At 35.4% G+C, this 23727-nt stretch overlaps 1 protein-coding gene across 1 annotated transcript in view; it reads left to right on the top strand.

The window, feature by feature from the left end:
* GPR158 (G protein-coupled receptor 158) overlaps positions 1 to 23727 on the top strand; it is a 429043-nt gene that overhangs the window by 32378 nt on the left and 372938 nt on the right. The window lies entirely within an intron of this gene.

Here is a 23727-nt window from a genome sequence, read left to right as displayed (position 1 = left end):
GATGCTTTTTATTTGTTATTTGTTGTTATTTTATTTTTCTTGCAGCAGAGTTAATAGTGTTACATCAGTTTCGGGTGTACAATATAATGATTCAATACATAGTGCTCTACCGCAATATTCTTCCACCTTCCTACCCCCTAAAAGCTTTAGAAAACCTCATGACTCCCTACATCTCTCTAAATCCATCACACATCCCTGCAAATATCCCTGTAACCCTCACTTCCGTAGTGCCCCCTGTACAGTCCCACACATCCCTATAGCCCCTCCCACAGTTCTGTACATCTCCACAAACCACCCCTCAACACAGCCCTCATTTCCTTCACTACCCCCACCCCCTAATTGGGACTCAGATGACGTAAGTGAAATGTTTCGGTTTTGTCAATTCATAGTTCAAGGTCCTCTTTTTGCTTCCTTTCACTCTTTGTTCTTTTGATTTTGAACTTTCCTGAGTTTCCACTTCCCTTTGGGTGGTTCTGGCATTTCTAAAGATACGAATTTCAATCACTGGTCTAGTGAACATCTTTAGCCTGATTATTATCTCTATGCCAATAGCATATAACCATTTAGGTTTGTCTTTTAGCCAGAGTGGAATTTTTTCTGCAAGGGTGTTGTAGTGTGACTATTTCTGTATAGCCTTGTTTCACTGGTGCTCCTGGGTGGTTGGAATAAGCAGGCTGTCTACAAGCAAGGTGGGATTCACTTTTCAGATTGTTACAGTTGCTGCTTGCCTCTAATAATCTTGGTGTATTTGTTTGTTTATTTATTTGTTTTCCTTACAACACATCTATTTGACTAGACGGTTATATTGCAAGAATCTCTTTATCTTTCTGAGTGATTTATTTTCATTGTACCAGGATTAATTTTCTGGGTGTTGTGTCTTTTTAAAGCTTTGAAATACACTAAATTATTTCAAGATAAAATGTTAGCTTCTGTTCTGGCTAAGAAGGATTACATTGAAATAAGTAACATTTTGCATTGTGTATATGAGCATTATATTTATTAGATTCCTACAGGAAAATCTGAGAAAACGTATTCTACAAGACTGACAGTTCAATGAAACTCATTTAAAAATGTTGTCAAAAGGGGATCACTGATCAAAAATAACATCAATAAACAGTGAATGTACAAAATGCAGATTTTGACTTAGACTCTGCATCTCTCCAATACCTTCCCTTGCCAGGTGCTAAAATTGGGAGTGGGAGACATAGGTGTCCTGGGTTGGGCCCGAGAGGCCCTTGGTGGGTAGTCTGACTCATGCAGGACTGCCATGGAGCCCTTCACACTGTTTTGCTGGGCTTCCTTAAGCTCCTGTAGTTGGTGCTGGTCACTCTAGGCATCTGTAATAATTCCACACCACATCTTCAGTCTAGGGACTAGCAGTGTTCTTTCACACCTTCCCTGTACTGATGTGAATTGGAGATGAGGAATTGGCTTCTATTGACCTTTTTGGTGCTTGGGAAAACAGAAAAATCACCTGGGTATTTCTTATCTCACTGGCCCTCCAGTCACATATTTTCTGTTATGGACCCCAAGGATCCCTATATAAACTGGCTTATGTTGGGAAGTCGTTAACATGACGTTTGTAGGGTGTAGGATATTCATCTTGATGAATATCTATATAGTTAGAAACATATTATTGTGGGTTTTATCTTGCCAATGTTTAATACTCCTCTTTTACGAACTCTAGTGGAAGTCACACATTTTAGTTCTATGGAGGCAAACTTTTCACTTTTAAAATGTTTCTGGTGTGTTAAGTTTTTAGCCTTCAAGGTATTGTAAACCAGAACAATGAGTCTGATATTGGAAATAGGTAAGTGGCATGTGACCAATGACAAAACCTCAGGAATATTTTAGAAGGGCATGGAATGATTTGTGAAGAAAATAATTTCTCAGTGAGTTTGGGTCCTAACAGGAACTAGGAAGCCACTTAGTATTTTTTGGAGGGCAAAGTAAAACAGGATCTGAACCAACATCCTGAACTGGATTGTAGGATTGTTCTGGCTGTTTTTGTAAGTTGTCCGGATCATTGCAACAGGGACTTGATCATGTTGTCAGTATTCATTTAAATAATTCTTGGCCTATTTTCATAACATTGTTTGTGCTGAGTACACCAAATCCTCTCTTACAGAATAGTTTATTAAAAAACGCTAAAATAAAAAAAAAAAAAACAAAAAAAACCGCTAAAATAAATTGGTATTCATTTTTGTTTTAAAGGTTTTCTTTTGCTTTGTTTCCATTATAAGGATTTTTTAAAAATCACTATTTAAAGTAGGACAGTGAAGTGTGTAAACCTGGCGATTCACAGACCTGTACCCCTGGGGATAAAAATATATGTTTATAAAAAATAAAAAATTAAAAAAAAAATAAAGTAGGACAGTGACTTGAAATTTTTTGATTATATTCTACTAGTAAAAATGCTCTAAGTATCCATCCATACTATATGTGTATTTTTAATCTAGAAAATATGAGTTTTTTCTTATATTTATATATTTTATATATTCATTAAAAACTTAGGTTGAGATAAAGATAAATAATATTTTAATGTATATTGTATATTATAAATATTATATCTTTAATGATAACAATAAATTAACTGATTCACAATTATGCTTCATCATTTTAAAAAAATCTTAGTTTAATACTTAGTAATGCAATGATTATAGGTCTCTAAGTTCAGTTTATTTTTATACTTTTTTTTTAAATTTAAAGATTTTATTTATTTATTTGACAGAGAGAGATCACAAGTAGGCAGAGAAGCAGGCAGAGAGAAAGAGAGGAGGAAACAGGCTCCCTGCTAAGCAGAGAGCCCAATGCAGGACTCGATCCCAGGACCCTGAGATCATGACCTGAGCCGAAGGCAGCGGCTTAACCCACAGAGCCACCCAGGCACCCCAAATAAAATCTTTTTAAAAAAGAAAATAAGTATTAAGAAACTTGCAAATTTTTAATGCCATTATTTTACCCTGAAAACTGTAAAAATCTTTCAGTAAATGGAGAAAAGTAAATACTGGCAATCTTTTAGATATTTAAATTTATTCTTTATTTGTAGGAAAACTTCTTTCTCCCTTCATGACTAATACAAAATGTGGTTAATGTGAACTCACACTCTTCTGCTAGAATATAGGGCAATGATCAGGTGTTCATTGGTGCTTTGCAGTACCTGACACATTTGTTGAATTAATGGAAGCAGCTCACTCTTGCTAGATGGCCTCCCTCTAACATACAGCCATTGCTTTTGATTTCTCCCATTGGAATTGCCCAAAAATAGAGTTAAGATTATTTTTTCTTGCTAGTAGTTATTCATTCAGATATTTGAAGATTGCTGTCAGTCTGCTTTGAAGTCTTCTTTCTCCTGGGCTAAATAGTCCCTGATTTAGTCAAGTATTCTTGCTTTACTAGGCTTAACAAAAAAAGGCCATACCACTACTCTATGGATTCCCATTTGTTTCTGAAGTTCATAAAGCCCTAACTTGTTTGATTTTGTTACACAGTCCTTTTTTCTTAAATTATTAGAAACTGATTATATTTTCCAGAGCTTTTCAGTATGCTCCTGAGAGTTATTTGGACTAGATATTCTGGAATTGTTCCCAAAGTAGGGTTACTGTTCCCAAATAAGAGTACCAGGGTACCTAAAAAGTCCCTTAAGGGAAATCTGACTTTCTCTGTTACAGAAAGATGTTTTCAGCACCTTGGCCAAGAGTTCAGCAGTGGCCACCGCCATCTTGTGGTTGGGGGAAAGAGAGATGCAGGGAAGGGACAGGGACAGAGATGAAAAGGGACAAGGGGATAAGGGAATCTCTGATAGGAAAATCTAAAATCACTATTGGAAGACTGTACTTTTTCCTTATGCCTAGCTGAAAGCTGGTTTGTATGTTAGGTTCTGGTCAAGTCTTGGACTGCTATTTCGAGCATTGCCTCATGCTGCCCAGTTCTGACTTTAGTCTGTTCACCTCTAAATAAGTATCCTGGGTTTCTCTGTTTGAGGCCCACTTTAAAAGTTCACTGAACAGGGATGCCTGGGTGGCTCAGAGGGTTAAAGCCTCTGCCTTTGGCTCGGTTCATGATCTCAGGGTCCTGGGATTGAGCCCCACATCAGGCTCTCTGCTCGGTGGGGAGCCTGCTTTCCCCCCCGCCCCCGCCTGCCTCTCTGCCTACTTGTGATCTCTGTCAAGAAAAAAAATTCGCTGAACAATTATTCTTATGGATACTTATTATTATAATTAACAAGGCAGATGTTTTCTTTTACATGGGACACATTTTCCAATAGATTAATTCAAATTCATTGTTTTCATTCATTCAATGTATATTTATTAGCAACTGCTATATGCCAAGCACTGTTTTAGTGTCTTGAGATATACAGTGGTGACCAAGACAGAGGAAATCCATAATTTAAAAGAAATCATTCCATTCTAGAGGGAACCAGGGAGCTTAAAAATATGTCAATTGACTTTAACTTTTCTAAATACTAACTTTGCTAAGTGACTAAAATACCATACATTAGTTTTTGAGACACAGGAATGAATAACCCCTATCTTTAAAGACAAGTGTTTGCACATCTTCCAGAAGTGCAAGAATTTACACAATTTATTGAATTGGCAAAGAGTAAAAAAAAATTATAATGCTCAGTGTTGGTGAGGTTTTTGCAAAATAGACATTCTCATGAATTATTGATAGGGATGCAGATTTTTCTCAGACTTTCTGGAAATATGGTAAAAATGTATCACCATTAAGAATTACATTCTTGGGGCGCCTAGGTGGCTCAGTTGTCGAGTGCCTGCCTTTGCCTAAGGTCATGATCCCAGGGTCCTGGGATCCAGCCCCACATCGGGCTCCCTGCTCAGCAGGAAACCTGCTTCTCCCTCTTCCTCTGCCCCTGCTTGTATTTTCTCTTTCACTTTCTTTCTCTCTGTCAGATAAATAAATAAAAGCTTAAAAAAAAAAAAAGAAAATAAAAGAATTGCATTCTTCTTTGTCCCATCTGTTCTTTTTCTTCCACTTCTACTTTGAATAAGCTTTATAAGGAAATATTAACAACTGGCCTAAGTGTATATGTACTGGATTACTTATTACAGTATTATTTGTTATAATAAAAATTTAGAAATACCTTAAGTGTATAACAATACGAATTGGTTAAATAAGTTATGATGTAGGCAAAAAACACAATACTATTTAAAACATCATTCTTCATTTGTTGACAGGGAATGATATCTATGATATCTATGATCTATAGTAAGGAAAATAATGAAGTCCTCCAGCATGATTTCAGGATTAATAAGAATTTTGGGATAGAGAGAAATAATATTATGTGAGAAAATCTTTTTGGAATGTAGTAGTAGATGAGTAGAAAACTAATATGAAGCCACCAAACTTTTTTTCCCCTGAAAACAATTCCTTTTAATTTTTAAAAAATTAAAGAAATTTTTAATTAACATATAATGTATTATTATCCCCAGGGGTACAGGTCTGTGAATCGCCAGGCTTACACTTCACAGCACTCACCATAACACATACCTTCCCCAATGTCCATAACCCAACTACCCTCTCCCTACCCCCCACCTCCCAGCAACCCTCAGTTTGTTTTGTGAGATTAAGAGTCTCTTATGGTTTGTCTCCCTCTCGATCCCAACTTGTTTCATTCATTCCTTTCTTACCCTCCAAACAATTCCTTTTAATTTTAAGAAGTGAAATTTGTAACTATGGGAATTATGTGCAGAGTGATTTGCATAAGGTAGCTCATTATTTGTCGTAGGTGGGTAGGCTGAAAGGGAGAGGGCATACGCAATCTCAAGGGAAAAAAAAATCTATATTTTCATTGTTCATGGTACCTCTATGTAGAAGTTAATGGAGCTGGGGAGCGGAGGATGGAGACAGTCAGTTTGAAGAATCCCGAGAGTATCTATTAGGAGGTGGCAGATTCGTTGTTATATTCAGAGACTACTTTTTCATTTTTGGCTCACAGGGAGGATTGTCAATGCAAACAACCTCCCCAAATTAAAGGTTACAGTTGGAAGTGGATGAATCCACAGTAAAGATGATGAATGGGTTTCACTTTTCTGTTGTTTCAACTCAAGATATTTTATCAAAATCTTAAAAATAAAGCTTCTTTTTAATATTAATACCAATAAGGGATGCAGCTACTTAGTAGCACTTGCTTTGGGTCAAGATTTGTTCTATATGCTTTGTTCCACATGTTTTATGTGCATTAATTTTATCTTTATAATCCCCATTTGACCAATGAGACTGGTAGGCCTAGAGAAGTTAAATAACCTGCCTGTAATCAAACAGTTAGTAATGGGCAAAATTGGAATTAGAGGTCAGATTTGTTTGATCCCAGAACATATTTTTTTGAAATTTATTTATTTTAGAGAGAGAGAGAGAAAGCATACATATGAGTTTGCAGGGGGAGGGTCAGAGGGAGAGAGGGAGAGAGAATTTCAAGCTGACTCCTTGTTGAGCATGGAGACCAAAGTGGGTTCAGTGCCACAGCCCTGAGATCATGACCTGAGCGGAAATCAAGAATTGGATGCCTAACCGACTGAGCCACCCAGGCATCCCAGAGCACATTTTTTTTTTTTTTTTATGACTATCTTACAGTTCTTATTATTTTCTAGGAAACATATAATGGGATAAATCTACTTTGGATTAGGAGGGAGTATGTACGGGGAGTTTTAGATTCCAACGCACATTTAACTTTAGGAATTGGGTAGCTGAGATGATGGGATATTGTCCTGTGTCGGTGTCACTTTAGACATGGTATATAGGCATTGCATTAAGTATCAACTGTAAAAGTGTCACATTTCTCCCACTGAAGAGAGGAATTAAGCTTAGGTTTTGGATTTGTGTTTAAGTCTAAAGCTATACATAGGAAGAGATTAAATGGACTGATGTTAACAGTGAAGCTTGTAGCAGTTTGTTGTAGAGCCTTGTGCTGGTCAGAAAGTTCATCAGTTCTTTGCAAAATGATATAAGTGGCAAATAATTAAGAATAAATACATCAGAAGTTAAAAATCAGAGACTAGAAAGATTTTGCTGAGTTGGAGAAATGGACAGCTCTATTAATGAAAGTTAATAGGAACAAAGGTAAGATCCTGAATATGAGCACAAAAATCTATCTTTTCAAACACAGGAAGAATAAAATGGTTTATTTGTAGCACATGCAAACAATAATATTTGAGAGAACAGTTGAAAGTTCAGTCTGGGTCCGTAGTATGGTTTGGCTGTGAAACAGGAAGAGCAAAAGCCAGTCTTAGTTGTAGGTCTTTCTCGAGATGTCGAGAGGTTCACATCTCACTGGAGTCTAAACTTAACAGAAAACACCTAGAACAGTGTGATGAGGAATATAGAAATTGAATGATAGTATTAGTAAGGGCTTTGAAACATTGTTTTTTGAAGACTCAAAGAAATTAAAGATGTTTTTCTAGGGAGGAGAAGACCCAGGAATGATCTGACAACTGTTTTCAAACATGAAAGTAGCTATTATGTGACTATGTTTTTTTTTCTGAAAGGAGCCAGGGGCTAGGCTGTTACTTACCAGTAAGCCAGTAGGAACAACAGAAGGCTCTGTTTAGCTCAGCGTAAGTGGAATATTTTAACAATCATAGTTGTTCAAAAATTGAGAATATATAGGGGTGCCTGGGTGGCTCTGTTGTTAGGCATTTGCCTTAGGCTCAGATCGTGGTCCCCTGGGATTGACGGCTCCCTGCTTGGCGGGGAGCCTGCTTCTCCCTCTCCCACTCCCCCTGCTGTGTTCCCTCTCTTGCTGTCTCTCTCTCTGTCAAATAAATAAGATCTTAAAAAAAAAGAAAAAAAGAAAATCAAAGAAAGTTTTAAAATATTGAAGTATATATTTTAAACTATGAAATTATAAATATGGATTTGGAGTTTAATCACACAGGGCCAAGATGACCACTTGATGAGAATGCTATAGGCTTTAGTATTTTCAACAGTGAAAGGTACCACTTGACAAAATTTTGCAGAGCTCATGAAAATTTCATGCAGCATGACTGTATAGTTGGACTTGATGCCTCTTAAGCTTGTCTGCAGCCCTAAGGTTTTATACTCCTAGTACATTGTAAAGGAAGACACTAAAAGGTGCTTCCATCTAAAAACTCTGATTTTCCTTGCATTGATAATACCCTGAACACTCTCACTGCCTGTGGTTGTGGCTGATATTTCCCAAATGAGATTTTCTGATTTTTCTCTGTGAGAAAGGTAGAGCAAACTACTATTCATCATTGCCACCTTCACTTGAGCTGGCTTATAGGATTCGATTTCCAATTACTCATTAAGCACTTTGGGCATGGTGATGTGGGACTAGTAATTTTGATGGAAGTGAGAAGGAAAAGCCAAAAGATGTTTAGCTAACATTGGATTGTTGATCCAGGACAATCTGAGCAGAAAGGAGGCAGTACAGGGGAGTGTCATTAATTTTTCTTTTTCTTTTTTTAAAAAATATTTTATTTATTTATTTGACAGAGAGAGAATGAGATCACAAGTAGTCAGTGAGGCAGGAGGAGAGAGAGAGACGGGGGAAGCAGGCTCCCTGCTGAGCAGAGAGCCCCATGTGGGGCTCGATACCAGGACCTTGAGGTCGTGACCCGAGCCGAAGGCAGAGGCTTAACCCACTGAGCCAACCAGGCGCCCTGTCATTAATTTTTCTTTAAGCTAATTTGCTTCCTTTACTTATGAAGGAATCAGATACCTTAGAGTAGGAGATAAACCTGTTTTTTTCAGCTGTGACAGGGTCGTGATATTTGGTTATCTGTTCCTGAATAACACTCTTTTGTATAATGCCATGTCATTGCATTGTATCATCAACCTTGAACCTGTTGACCTAATGTTGGCACCTCTGAAGTCTATGAATTATAATGTACAAAGGACAGTGCTACCGTCTATTCAAGGTGAATGGACTCTCAGATAGGTCTGTCTATATCTGTCCCTCTATCTACATCATTTACCTATTTATCTGAGATAAACCATTAAGTCTTGATTTATAGGTTTCTATTTTATGAACTTTATGCACTACATAAAATGTTTTTCTAAAAAAAAAGATGAAACTCTTATAAGATCTTACGAGTGCTGTAGGTACAGTCACTTTTGTTCATACTTGCTGGTTAACTAAGTTTTTTTTAGCCCAAGGTTGAAAAGTCTGTGAGATCCCCAGAAAGGAAGTGTCCTGTTGATACAAGTTTGTTTTTTCGTTTCTGTATAAGAAAATAATTATTTAATGATAATAAGACATTTACTTAATAATTATGCTATGAACTCGGTATGCTTGTTCTTATTTTCTAGGTGAGGAAACTAAGACTTAAAATAGCTTTAAGTAACTTAACTAAGGTCATAAAACCAGAAAATGGTAGGTCAGGGATTGAAACTCTAGAGAGGTGGTACAGCTGTCCCCCTTATCTGCAGTTTCACTTTCAGTTTCCTGCATTCACCTGTGGTCTAGAAGCAGATGGTCTTCCTTCTGACCTGTTGTCAGAAAGTGAGTGGCAGCCCGACAGTATGCCCCAATGTTTATGTCACTCACCTCACTTCATCCCCTCACATTGATATTTTACCATCTCACATCATCACAAGAAGAAGGGTGAATGGAATACAATAACGTATTTGAGAAAGAGAGAGACCTGTTCATATAACTTTCATTATAGTATATTATTATAATTGTTTTGTTTTATTATTAGTTATTAATGTTAATATCATACTGTGTCTAACTTATAAATTAAACTTTACCATAAGTATCTATGTATAGTTAAAAAAAAAACATGGCATATATATAGGATTTGGTACTATCTACAGTTTCAAGCATCTGCTGGGGTCTTGGGATGTATGTCCTGCGGACAAGGAGGGACTACTGTATAGGTGATGATTGGTTGTTTGGAAAGAGAATGACTAAATGGTAGTGGCCCATAGGCTGATACTGTTAGCGTTGTAGTTTTGCGCATGGGAGACAGCTAGGAGACATGCTAGAATCTTGTGTGTAAAACTGATTTAATTCTCCAGATGCCAACACAAATTTCCAAAAGATGTGGCAAGCTCACACAAAGATTTGGATTGGAGCCAATATATAGAAGGTTCCATTGTGTAGGTGTGTGACTGGCCACATCAGAAGTTTCTTGCCAGTGATGGTATCTTGTTTCAAGTTATGGCATGACTTGGGATGGTAGAAATATCCAGTTTGAAATAGGATTCAAGAGGTATAATCCATCTCCTTAGACAGAGGTCGGTGAAGACAAATGCCTTAAATGCTCCCAAACTTCTCTGTGACCTAGGGTTAGAGTGGTACCCAGCCTAAAGTTGGGAAATTAACAGCATATTCAGCCAACTGGAGTAGACTGGGGCAGAGAAGTGACTCGTATATACCGATGGGTATGAACTCAAAGTAACAGACTTTCTTGATCTCAATTTGGTGAGAGAAGTCAGTGAACATATTTGGAATATGTAGCTAAATTTATAATGGAGCCCATCAGGAGAAAAAAATCTACCTATTAAACCTTTGCTTTTGTCATATTCAGTAGCAGAAAAATTGCTACTTGTCCAATTCTCGATATGAGAAGCAATCAGAATATACAGTAAGTGCTTGAGGGTGACTTTTGGGGGGTTAAATATAGCTTTGCATCATTAGCTTATGTGGGAAAAATCCCATTATGACAGCAAATCAGATCTAATCTGGCACTCCCTCTGCTACAATTATATAAAATATGGTGGAAACTTGTCAAAGCTTTCAGTGAGAAATGAGGCTACTGATGCTTGGCAGCCCCCTTTTTGAGCACAGTGAAGAATCATGTTGCCTAGCTACAGCCCTTGGCTGATTTAGAAAGCTGTAACTGACTGTATTATACAAGAGTTAAACTCTATTCTTTGATATCTTTTTTTTTCCTTTTAAATGAAAAAGCCTTATTTATCACCTTCTTAATTTTTTATTATTATTATTATTTTTTTGGTGTCTTTACGAAGTCATTCAGATGTATTTATTCAGGGAAAGTTTCAATTTATCATTATTTCTCCCTCCCCAAGGTTTATAGATTGAGAGAGAACAAGTGGGTGGTTGATGATACAAGCAGAACCTAAAGTATTGAAATAACTTAAGTACTTTTGCCTTTGAGGTAATATGCAAGTGTCTATTTCACAATTGTTTGTCTTTGGAAGTCATTATGTTTTCCCTCTCTTTCAGCTTATTCATAGTTTGGGTTGCTATTGTCTTTATAATGCACAAGAATGTGTGACATTTAATTATATTTTTGTATTTCACAATGTAAACTCACATATAGATGTGTGGAGAGATGTGGGGAACACTAAATATAATCGAATGAAAGCAGAACCAGAGTAGGGCCTGGAAGTGGCACACAAACACTGAAAACAGAAGGATTAAAAGGAAAAATGAGGAAAACTATAAATGGATATTTACAGCAATTTTTGTACATCAATTAGAAAAGTGTGTGAAGGGGGAAATGTCAGATGTATCAGAGCCCATTTCAATGGGATAAAAATACTCAAGAACTCATAAGTTGGGGGAGACTTTAAGAGGCTTTTGTTTCATATTCTGTCTCCAGAAGGTAGTATCTTCATACTGTTTTAAATGTGTGGTTATCTATGTTGTAGCTCTTCAGGAAAGAGAACTGTCCATAAGCAGTGCTTTCCATTATCTTACCATAGCTATTGTATTGAAGTAAAGCCATGACCTAATCTTGATTATGTAATTATTTCAGTAGATGTTTACTATTAGCTTGTCAGGACATTCTCTGTTTTATGCAGGCAAAAGCAGTTTTTCCTGCTGGTGCTTTCAGAGCCATGATTATCTGGAGGAAATTCTATAGAGTTGATTCTATATTTACACTTGGAGATAAGATAATGGATAATGGTCTCCACAGGCTTGGCTCCATTGAAATTCTAGTTCTGTTGAAGCCCCAAATTCATAGGGGACAGAGGCGTAAGAAGAGCCACTATGCTTATGGGCTTTGTTTTTACGCTGGTCTGCAAATCACTTTTATTTGCCACCTTCTAAAATATGTTTGTCTAAGACAGTCTTTTTCAAAGTATGGTCCTGGGACTTAGGACCTCTGGGATCCTCAAGACCCTATCAAGGGAGTTTGTGATGTTAAAACTATTTCCATAATAATTCAAAAATGTTATTTGCCTTTTGAATTATCCATTCTCATATGGGTGTACAGAGGCTTCATAAGATATGATATAGAGACAGATTGAATGCAGAAAGAAAGATGAGAAGCTAGTTGATTTCTAATAAGCCAGACTTTAAAGAGATTTGCAGAAATGTGAAACAATGATTTTTTTTTTGTTTGGGAAAATATAATTATTTTTCACAAATACATTGTTTATGCTTGCATGATATGGGATTATCGTTATTTTTAAATGAATTATTAAATATTTTCAAAACTTCCTAGTTTTAATATCCCAGACGGTAAATGTCAATGGATATCACCAACATAAATAAAAGTTCTTTGGGATTCTTGGTAATTTTCAAGAGTGTAGAGAGAGTCCAAGATCAAAAAGTTGGAGAGCTCTGATCCTAGTGTATTTATAATTCCGACATTGACTCTACTTCCTGATTTCTCTTTCTTTCTCTTTCTTACTTTGATGGTTCTGCCAACAGATTTCTATACCCCATCTCTGCCCTCCATCTTCCCTCTTGTTCAATTTAGCCTCAGGCTCCACTGAACTCAGTCCAGTGTCCTCAGAATTGGGAGAGGATAGAAAAACAATAATATTAGCTAAAATAATAATTTGTCTTGGGATGCCTGGGTGGTTCAGTCAGTTAAGCCACTGCCTTCAGCTCAGGCCATGATCCCAGGTCCTGGGATAGATTCCCGCATTGGGCTCCTTGCTCTGCAGGGAGCTTGCTTCTCTCTGCCTCTGCCTGCCACTCTGCCTGCTTGTGTGTGCGCTCTCTCTCTCTCTGACAAATAAATAAATAAAATCTTCTAAAAAATATAATAATTTATCTAAAATAAAATACTGAATATTTAATTTCATGTGTATTTCTAACTATAGTGATGCATTCCAGGTAAAACCATCACAAATTGTTTCACTTCTCAGATAATTTGAGTAAAAAAAGAAACTTTCAGATTTTTCATTTTGATTTAATTTTTAAACAAATTTGGCCAAAATATCAAAGAATGGAATATATTGTATTTTACCTTTCCAACTTTCATTTTGGAATTAAAAAAAAAAAAGATTTATTTATTTGAGAGAGAGAGAGGGAGAGGGAGAGAATCTCAAGCATACTCCAGGCTGAGCACAGAGCTGGACTCAGGGCTCAATCTCATGACTCTGAGATTGTGACCTGAGCCGTATTCAAAAGTCAGACACTTAACTGACTGAGCCACCCAGGTGCCCCTCATATTGGAAATTTTTTTTTAAAGGTTTTATTTATTTATTTGACAGAGAAAGAGATCACAAGTAGGCAGAGAGGCAGGCAGAGAGAAAGGGAGGAAGCAGGCTGCCTGATGAGCAGAGAGCCCCTTTGGGGCTCGATCCCAGGACCCTGGGATCACGACCTGAGCCAAAGGCAGAGGCTTTAATCCACTGAGCCACCCAGATGCCCCTCATATTGGAATTTTAAATGTAAATTAAATCATTTTACATGCTAAAGCATGCATAATTGTATAGAATTCTGCAGCCCTAAAGTCCAAGAAAAGACCCTTTGTCTAGCTAATGCTGTTAATTAAAAAATGGCATCAAGTAATGCCTAAAAATTTCTTCTGAGGATTGGTCTGAAATTTTACTTCTATCATTGGGTAAGCTGCTTACCTTTCGTTTTTAGTTAACAGTTTGTGAATTCAGTAGCCATCATTTTTTTGTGTGTTCAATCAAGATATTCTTAGGACCAAATGAGTACCATGATTTATGTAAAATGAAAAGTCAGTTTAGTATTCTATTTCTTTGTTGAAACAGAGCTTCCGGATCATTTTTTTTTTTTTTTTAGTGAAAGATTTCAGAGATTTTCTTTAAATATAGGCTAAATATTTGATTGGTATACAATGCTATTTTGTTATGTCTGCAGCAGTGATGCATATGTTATAGCTAAGGGTGGGAATGCGTGGGGAGGGGTGGAAATGAAATCATGGGTCAGGGTTGGATAAATCTTCAGTTATAGAAGTGCTTGGTAGCCAGGTCTCTCTGGTGGCCGTGTGCTGAGCTATCCCTTTCCCTCACTTTCATATCTAGTCACAATTCTACCTCAATAGCTCGTCAGTTTGTTTTCTTCTCTCATTCTTACTACAACTGACTTTGTTCTAGTACTAATCATTTCTCACTTGGATGCTTCCAGTACTCTGATGTGTTCGGTTTTATTCCTCTCCAATTCATCATCTGCACTGCTGCCAGTGTGATTTAAAAAATGATATTATGATTATAACTTCATAAAAAATGTATGCAGAGTATTGCATACTACTTTTTTTTTTTTTTGGATATAGTTTTGGATAGTAGTTTAAAGTGCTGGCTTTGGATTCAGACTGCCTGTTTCCCAATCTATGCTCCCATTTCTTTAAATGGGAATGATACTATGATATATGTAAAATGCATTGCACAGTACATCCTCTATAAATATTCTCTATTTTCCATAGCATTTTGTCTGCTTGAAATTATTAATTATTTATAATTACATATTTATATCTGTTTTCTCTGGTAGACTGTGAGTACCATGAAGGCAAGAAGCCACATGGCATAGCAGGTCCTCTCCTATGTGCCACCTGTAATGCTGTATTAAAATTACTACATTATTGTCAATTGGAATAACTATGTTTATTGGATGCCCATTCACTGTGTCATATGTGTATGTGTATATATACATTTTATGTATATAAATATATATATATATATATAAAGGTATAGCTAATCCTGAAAACAGTCCAAAAAGATACTATCATTTCAGTTTTATAGATGAGGAAGCTGAGGTTCAGATATTCTTTCTTTCTTTCTTTATTTGACAGAGAGAGAGAGAGAGATCACAAGTAGGCAGAGAAGCAGGCAGAGAGAGAGAGAGAAGGAAGCAAGCTCCCTTCAGATATTCTTAAAAATTAATGTAGATTACATCTCCATTAAGAATTCACACCAATCAATAGCTGATGACATATTCATACATCTTATTGTTAAGGCTGTTCTTGCAGTTTACGTTCATGCATAATACCATAATCTTGTAATAGAGCATCTCTTATGGTCACGGGTGTCACCATATCACACCCGTAAGAAAGATTTAGATGAATTCTACCATAGTTTGCCAGGTGCTCCATCTTACTTCAGGAATGGAAAATACCAGGCAGAGAGTACTTACTCCTGATACTCTCTCTTGTATCTGAAAACCTTCCTGGGTATGTAGATTATAGGTCTAACCTTAATTTGTTTTATATTTCATTACATTTAAAATTTACTTCGTTGATTTAATTTACTCATTGTAGGCAGCTCTAATTAAAAATGAATAGAGGTTCAATTAAAATTGATGGTTTTAATTTTTATTAGAGAACTTCTATTATCACAAATACTATAATCAACTATTATTTTTAGAATCAAATAAAAACTCTGCACATGCCATAATGACTTAGTTATGTGCTTTAGCTTCTATTGTTTTCCATCTGTGATAGATGTATTTTGTAAAATGGGTGTAAAGAATTTGGAGTAGGTGGCTCTACAAATTGACTAGTGATTATTCTCATTCTGCTATTGTCAAGTGTTTTTGTCACTGATCTAGATTTGAAAGAATGAACAAACACATGATGCTTTTAAAAATTGCATTACTCTTTCTTTGGACTTAAAAATGGAGAACTTTTCAAATACTGTTTAGCTAAATTCTCCTCTACAACCAAACCACCAAATTAAAAATTAGATTATATTCTTGACAGCAGATTTTACAGTATATATAAATGTGTGATTGGAGACGCTTATCTTCATCAGTTTTTAGCCTTCCCTTTTTCCACTCTCTCTAGTACTGGATGTTAGTTATTTTTTTGTCAGTTGATGGGTAAAAAATTTGTGCTTAATTTTTGCTTCAGTTTGTATTTCTTTGATAACTAATATGGTGAAGTATGTGTGTGCCTGTGTATGTGTGTGCATATGCATACTTGTAAATAAGTAATTTTATGAATATAATGAGAGATATATATTATTTTACATATGTAATATATCTGGATGTTTGGATTAGATAACATATATTTTACTAAGATATCTCAATTTATGCTATCTATAAGCCCAAAAATTAAGTCTAAAAACAAAGAGATGTGACATTTTACTAATAAAAGCCAGGAGAGTTGAGCTTCTATTCATTAGTTATATTTTCATTGTCCTTTTATCAAAAGCTAAAAGAGAGTTCTATTTTTTTTTTTTTAAAGATTTTATCTATTTATTTGACACAGAGAGAGAGAGACAGTGAGAGAGGCAACACAAGCAGGGGGAATTGGAGAGGGAGAGGTAGGCTTCCCATGGAACAGGGAGCCCAAGGCAGGGCTCGATCCCAGGATCCTATGATCTTTTAAAAAATTTAACGACTGAGCCACCCAGGCACCCCAAGAGAGTTCTATTTTTTTATTAGTGAAACTTGAAATTGAATCTTCCATGACAGAGGTGGAAATCTAGAGATTTAAATGTTTTATATACTCTTTGTACTGGTTGTCAATTTATCTCTTTTCTCCATATCCATCCTTTTTTGCCCTGCTTTGTGATGCTGGAGCTGAGCCCTGTGATTGTTTCTCTTTTGCCAGGTAGGACAATGTTAAGCTTTTCAATAGATGGCATTGGAGAGACACTGAATGAAGAAGAGGCTTTTCTTCCTGGTTCCAAAATGCTTTTTTATTCCTGCTTCAAGAGTGAACTGCAGCCCATGTCACGCAGGATCCCCAGTGCCCCGCACATCCTCTCCTGACGGCACTCGCAGTCAGCTGGGACAGCCGGTGGCACTCATCTTCCAGTGTTCCAGAGGGCTGCATTAACACCGTCTCAGCACCCACCCACATGTCCCTTTCTGGAGGCATTCTTGTACCCTTTGCAGCATTTTCTAGTTTCTTGAACATAGGAAGTTTTATTTGTAATAGCTGTTTAATTACATTTTCTACACATCCAATCAACTGTATAATTCCTTGGAATTCTAGCCACTTTGGCCTTCCTGGACTACCATCCCTGTCTCTTCAGTTCAGGGACACTGCTTAGTTTATCTCTTTCTGTGCTGAAAAATTCTCTGCAGGCAGTAAAGTAGGGCAGTCATAGGAATTACCTCATTTTTCTCTTCCTCCCAGGGAATATTCTGCTTTGCCTGTTGTGAATGGTGTTTTATTTATTTTTTCCAAATTTTTATTTGGTTAAGGCAGCAAGGTAAATCTGGTCCTTGTTCCTCTATTATGTTTGGAGAAGAAGTCCACCTCTGTTTTTTTTTTTTTTTTTAAAATTCTACAAATTAAAAAGTATAATGATAATTAATATTTTAAAAAAGTATTTGTTTACATTAAGAAAATGCAGGTTTATCATTGTTTTGGCTGCACATTAGATTGTCCTTCCAGGATCCTTTATTTATTCTTCCTGAAATACAGTCTTTGGAGGTTCATTTACTGAGGTCTCTTGGTAGTGAACTCTGTTCCTATACTTAAAATATTTTATTTTATCATCATTCTTTTTATCATCATTATCATCTAGCAAAAGATACTTTTGTGGGGCACAAAATTTTGTTTTTATCCTTGACCTTTTAAAGATCCTGTTCTGCTACCTTCTGACTTCTATTGTTGTCGAGAAGTCTGCTATTTTTATAATTGCCATAATTTTGTGAGTATTCTGGCTTGTCTCTGAAGGTGCTTTTAATTTTATCTTCTATATTTTTAGAGTTTTTAAAAATAATATTTTAGAGCTTAGACTTTTTTGTTTTATTTTGTTTCATTTATTCCACCTGGAATATGTGCTGCCTGGATTGATAGGTTCACATTTTTTATCAGTTCTGGAAATTTTGCATCCATTTTCTCTTTGGATATCACTTTTTCTACATTTACTTTTTTTTTTTTTTTTGACATTCCAGTGAAATGTATTTTAGATCTTTTCCTTCTATTCTTTATGTCTTTTAACATTCCTCTCACATTTCAATTCCTTGTTTCTCTATGCTATATTGAAGGTAATTTTTGGACATATTTTCTAGTACAACTAATTGCTTCTAATCTGCTTTTTAATCAGTTGGTTATTTTCTTCCCTTTTTTTGGATAACCTTTTAACAATTATAATTTTCATAGGTAGGGCTTCTGTCTTTCTCCTCCAAATTTGTTTATTTCTAACAGTATTGTATTGATTGGCCAACTTTGTAATTATGCTTTATTTGTTTGTTATTAAAACAGTTTATGCACAGCAGTTCTATTATTTTTTCCCTGTGGTTTCTCTACAAATAATACTTGGGAGTAAAAGTATTGCCAGTTGTTTCTTCTGGCTCTCAATCATAAAAACCGGGTTTCTTGAGTTTGGTATTTTTGTTTGTGAACTCATTGCTTGATTTTACTCAGTGGAAGTTCTCTGGACCTAAAGTGAAGAAAATTTAGGGGGATTTTGTTTCTGCTTTCTTTCTGTTCTTTAGGAATACGATTGACCTGGGACATGGAAGACCCTTCTGAGGGTCTCTGATCAGCAGAACGGTTAGGAGCTTTCTGATTTACTTGTGACTGGTCAAAGAATAATTTCATTGCTAAAATAGTTGCCCCTGGTCAGCTTTGCCCTTTTAGCCATCCATTTCTGTGGGTCTGGCTTGGTTCCATAGATACAGTTTTTCTGACCTTATTCCCCACCCCTCTCTTTTTTTTTTCCCCTAAAGGGGCTCTTTGGAATATTTTGTAGACTGTTATGTCTCCAAATTTATGTATTTCCCAATGTTTAGTTGTGCTGAAGTAGGAGTAACCTTTAAGCTTTCTTTATTACTTGCTGCATTAGAAATACACTGTTAAGTGAATAAGTAGCATAGATTACTATTAACTTTAAGGATGAGACTACTTCAGAAGCACATTTGCATTGCTTATTTTTCCTGTATAAGAAATATGTTTTATATAATTGAATAAATATTTAAGATATAATTTACATCATGGAAGTAACGCTTTTCAGATACTAGTTATTGGTACTGGGCACATAACCTGTTGTATTGTCATACATCACAACATAAAACTTTTACCAAAACCCTGAAAACCAGATTACTGAGGTGAAATCATCTGAGAAAACACATGTCCATGCAGTAATTGAGTGTAGGGTACTTGGGTTCAAATCCTAGTTTCACAATTTATTTGCTGTGAAACTTTAAGCAAGTCATTTATTCTCTGGTGCTCTACCTTTCCTTATATGTGAGGAACAGATAACAGTATCTACTTAATATAATTGTTAAGAAGATAATTTATTCTTTTATTCATTGACTGATGTCTGTTTCTTTACCATCAACTATATGTGGCTATTTAAAATTAAACTAAGTTTTATTAAATAAAATTCAGTTCCTTAGTAACACTAGCCCATTTCACATGCTTTATGTCCATATGTGGCTCGTGACTATCATGTTTTATAGTGCAGAAATGAACATTTTCTTCACTGCAGAGGTGACAACTCCCTCAAATGCATCGACATCAGTACAGAGGCATCAAAAAAATGAAGAGGCAAGGAAATATGACACCACCATAGGAACACAGTAATTTTCCAGTAAGTGATCCCAAAGAAATAGAAATATGCACATTACTTGAAAAAGAATTCAAATTAAATTTTTAAAAAGACTTTATCCATTTATTTGAGAGAGAAAGAGAGAGAGAACACACATGACAGAGTACAAATGGTGGGGAGGAGCAGAGGGAGAGGAAGAAGCAGACTCCCTGCTGGGCAGGGAACCTTGTGTGGGGCTTGATCCCAGGACACTGGGATCATGACCTGAGCCAAGGGCAGTTGCTTAACTGACTGAGCCACCATGTGCCCCTCAAATTAATTACTTTAAAGAAACTCAGTGAGATTCAAGAGAACACAGACAATTCAATGAATTCAAGAAAACAATGCATGAACAAAATGAGAAGTTCAACAGAGTTAGAAGTAAAAAAAGAACCAAATAGAAATTCTAGAGCTGAAGAATACAATAAACAAAATGAAAAGTTCAGTAGAGCGCTTCAACATTAAGCCAATCATACAGAACAAAGAATCTGTGAACTTGAAGACTGATCTCTTGGTATTATTCAGTCATAGGAGAATAAGAAACAAGAATTTAAAAAAGAGTGAAATAAGCCTATATGAATTATAGGATACCATCAAGCAAAACAACATTCAGGTTATGGTAGTCCCAGAAGAGAAGAGAGAAAGGAAAGAAAACTTACTTAAAGAAATAATGGCTGAAAATGTCCCAAGTCTGGAGAGAGAGATGATCATTCAAGGACATGAAGCTCAAAGATCTCCAAATATATTCAATCCAAAGACATTTTCACTGAGACACATTATGATCAAACTCTCAAAAATCAAAGACAGAATTTTTAAAGCAGCAAGGGAAGAATAGTTCAGCATATATAAGGGAATCCCACTAAGACTACCTGCAGATTTCTCAGTAGAACCCTTGCGGACCAGGAGAGAGTGAGATGAGATATTCAAAATGGTCAAAGAAAAAGCTGCAAACTTCATCAGCAAAGTTGTCCTTCAGAAATGAAGGAGACATAGACTTTCCCAGATAAAAGCTAAGGAAATTTCACTAGACCTGCCTTACAAGAAATGGTGAAGGAAGTTTTAAAGCTGAAATGAAAGGACACAAATTGGTAAACATGAAAATAGAAAATTCACTAGTAAAGGTAAATATATAGTCAAAATCAAAAATACTCTAATACTGCAGTTGTGGTATATAAATCACATTATATCCTAGCATACAGGTTAAAAGACAAAAGTGTTAAAAATAATTAGTGGTACAATATTTTATTAACTGTTACACAATATAAAGAGATGTAAATTGGGACATCAACAACATAAAATGTGAAAGGGGGCCAGCAAAAGTGTAGAATTCTTTTATGTGATTAAAGTTATCATAAGCTTACAATCGACTGTTGCAACTATTATGAAAGCCTCAAATCACAAAGTCCTATAAATAGATACACAAATGATAAAAAGAATAGAATAAAGGCATATCATTACAGAACACTATCAATTCATAAGAAAGTCAGTGAGAGAGGAAAAAAGGAACAAAGGAACTACAAAACAATCAGAAAGCAATTAACAAAATGGTGATTGTACCTTATCTATCATTAACTACTCTTAATGTAAGTACTTTACATTCTCCAGATTAAAAGACACAGAGTGGCTGAATGGATTTAAAAACAAAAACAAAAACAAAAGCGAAACCCTAACTATATGCTGTCTACAAGAGACTCACTTCATCTTTTTAATTTTTTTTGACTCACTTCATCTTTAGGGATACTTAAAGGCTGAAGTGTAGGGAAAAGATATTCCATGCAAGTGGAAACTAAAAATGCAGGGTTAGCTATAGTTGTATCAGATAAAATAGACTTTAATTCAAAAGCTGTAATAAGAGACAAAAAGGCCCTTATATAATGATAAAGGAGTAAGTTCACCAAGAGGCTATAACTGTAAATATATACCCACCCAATACTGGAGCACCTAAATATATTCAACAGTTAATAACAGATCTGAAGGCAAAAATAGACAGCAATGCATTCATAGTAGGGAACTTAATGATATCATTTTAAGCAATGGATTGATATTCCAGACAGAAAATCAATAAGGAAACACTGGAGTTGAATTATACCTTAGATGAAATGGACTTAACAGACATTTAAGACATTTTTATCCAATAGCAATAGAAACACACATTCTTAAGTAAACATAGAACACGTTGGATAGGTCACAAAATAGACAAATTTCAGAAGATCAAAATCTTATCAAGTATCTTTTCTGAAAATGAGAGGAAAGCTGGAAAATTCACAAATATGTGGAAATGGAACAACACATTTCTGAACAGTAGGTCAAAGAAAAAAAATCAAAGGAATTTAAAAGAAAAAAAAAATCTTGAGATAAATGAAAGGGAAACACAACATACCAAAACTCAGGAGATGCTGCAAAAACAGTTTGAAGAGGAAAGTTTATAGTAATAAACACCTACATTAAGAAAAAAAAAAGATCTCAAATAACCTAATTTTATACCTCAAGGAACTATAAAAGGAAGAACAAACTAAACCCAAAGCTGGCAGAAGGAAAAAATAATAAAGATCAGAGCAGACATAAATGAAGTAGAGACTATAAAGGCACTAGAAAAGATCAATGATAGATATATTGAATCACACTTGGAACTGATGTAACATTATATATTAACTATATTTAAATAAAGAAAACTAAATGAAACTAGGAGCTGTTCTTTGAAAAGATAAACAAAATTGACAGACATTTAGCCAAACTCACCAAAAGCAAGCAAACAAACAGACAAACTAAAACAGGATTCAGGAGACAGGATTTAAATAAATAAAATCAGAAATGAAAGAGGGGGGACATTACAACTGATATAAAAGAAATACAAGGAATTATAAGAGACTACTGTGAACAGTTACATCCTAAAAAACTAGACGACTTAGAGGAAATAAATAAATTTCTAGAAACATGCAACCTAATGACTGAGCCAGGAAGAAATAGAAAATCTGAACTCATTGATCACTAGTAAGGAGATTTAATCAACAATCAAAAACCTTCCAACAAATAAAACCTTAAGACCAGATGGCTTCAAAGATGAATTCTACTACATAGTTGAAAGAATTATTACCATTTGTACCAGGTTTCAGCATCAAAACAAACAAGCAAACAAACAAAACTACCAGTCCTTCTTCAACTCTTAACAAATTGAAAAGGAAGGAACATTACCCTTACTTACTTTATGAGGTCAGTGTTACCCTGCTACTGAAGCTGGTCAAGGACACTAAAAGAAAAGAAAGTGATAGGCTAATATCTCTAGTCAACATAGGTGTAAAAATCCTCAACACAATAGTGAAATTCAAGGATCAGATACCATGATCAAGTGGGATGCATCTCTGGGATGAAAGAATATGTCTATTAAAAAATCAATAATTGTGATATGCCACATTAACAGAATGAAAGATAATAATCATTATCCTCCAGTAGCTGCAGAAATAGCACTTGATAAATTCAACATCCTTTCATGATTTAAAAAAAAACAAACACTTCAACAAATTAGGCATAGAAGGAATTCATCTCAATATAATAAAGGTCATATACGAGAACCCCAGAATGAAAATCATAGTGAGTGTTGGAAAGTTAAAAACCTTTTCTTTAAGATCAGGAACAAGACAGGGATGCCCACTCCTGCCACTTCTATTCAACATAGTGCTGCATGTCCTAGCAATGCAATTAGGCAAGAAAATAAAAGACATCTAAATTGGAAAGAGCGAAGTAAAATTGTCCCTGTTTGCAGATGACATGATCTTATGTAAAGAATATCTTAAATATTCCATCAAAAAACTGTTAGAACTAATAGAAGAATTCAGTAGAATTTCAGGATACATAATCAACATATAGAAATCAATTGCATTTCTATACACTAACAATGAACTATCTGAAGAGAAGTTTAGAAAGTTACTCATTAACAATAGCATCAAAAACAATAACATGCCTAGGAATAAATTTAATCAAAGAGATGAAAGACCTGTAAGCTGAAACTGTAATACAGACAATGATTAATGAAATTGAAGGCAACACAAATAGGAAAATATCCTTGATACTGGTTTGGAGGAAATA

This window comes from Mustela lutreola, chromosome 8, assembly GCF_030435805.1.
Source record: "Mustela lutreola isolate mMusLut2 chromosome 8, mMusLut2.pri, whole genome shotgun sequence".
Lineage (NCBI taxonomy): Eukaryota > Metazoa > Chordata > Mammalia > Carnivora > Mustelidae > Mustela > Mustela lutreola.
This window is presented reverse-complemented; position numbering and strand designations above follow the sequence as displayed.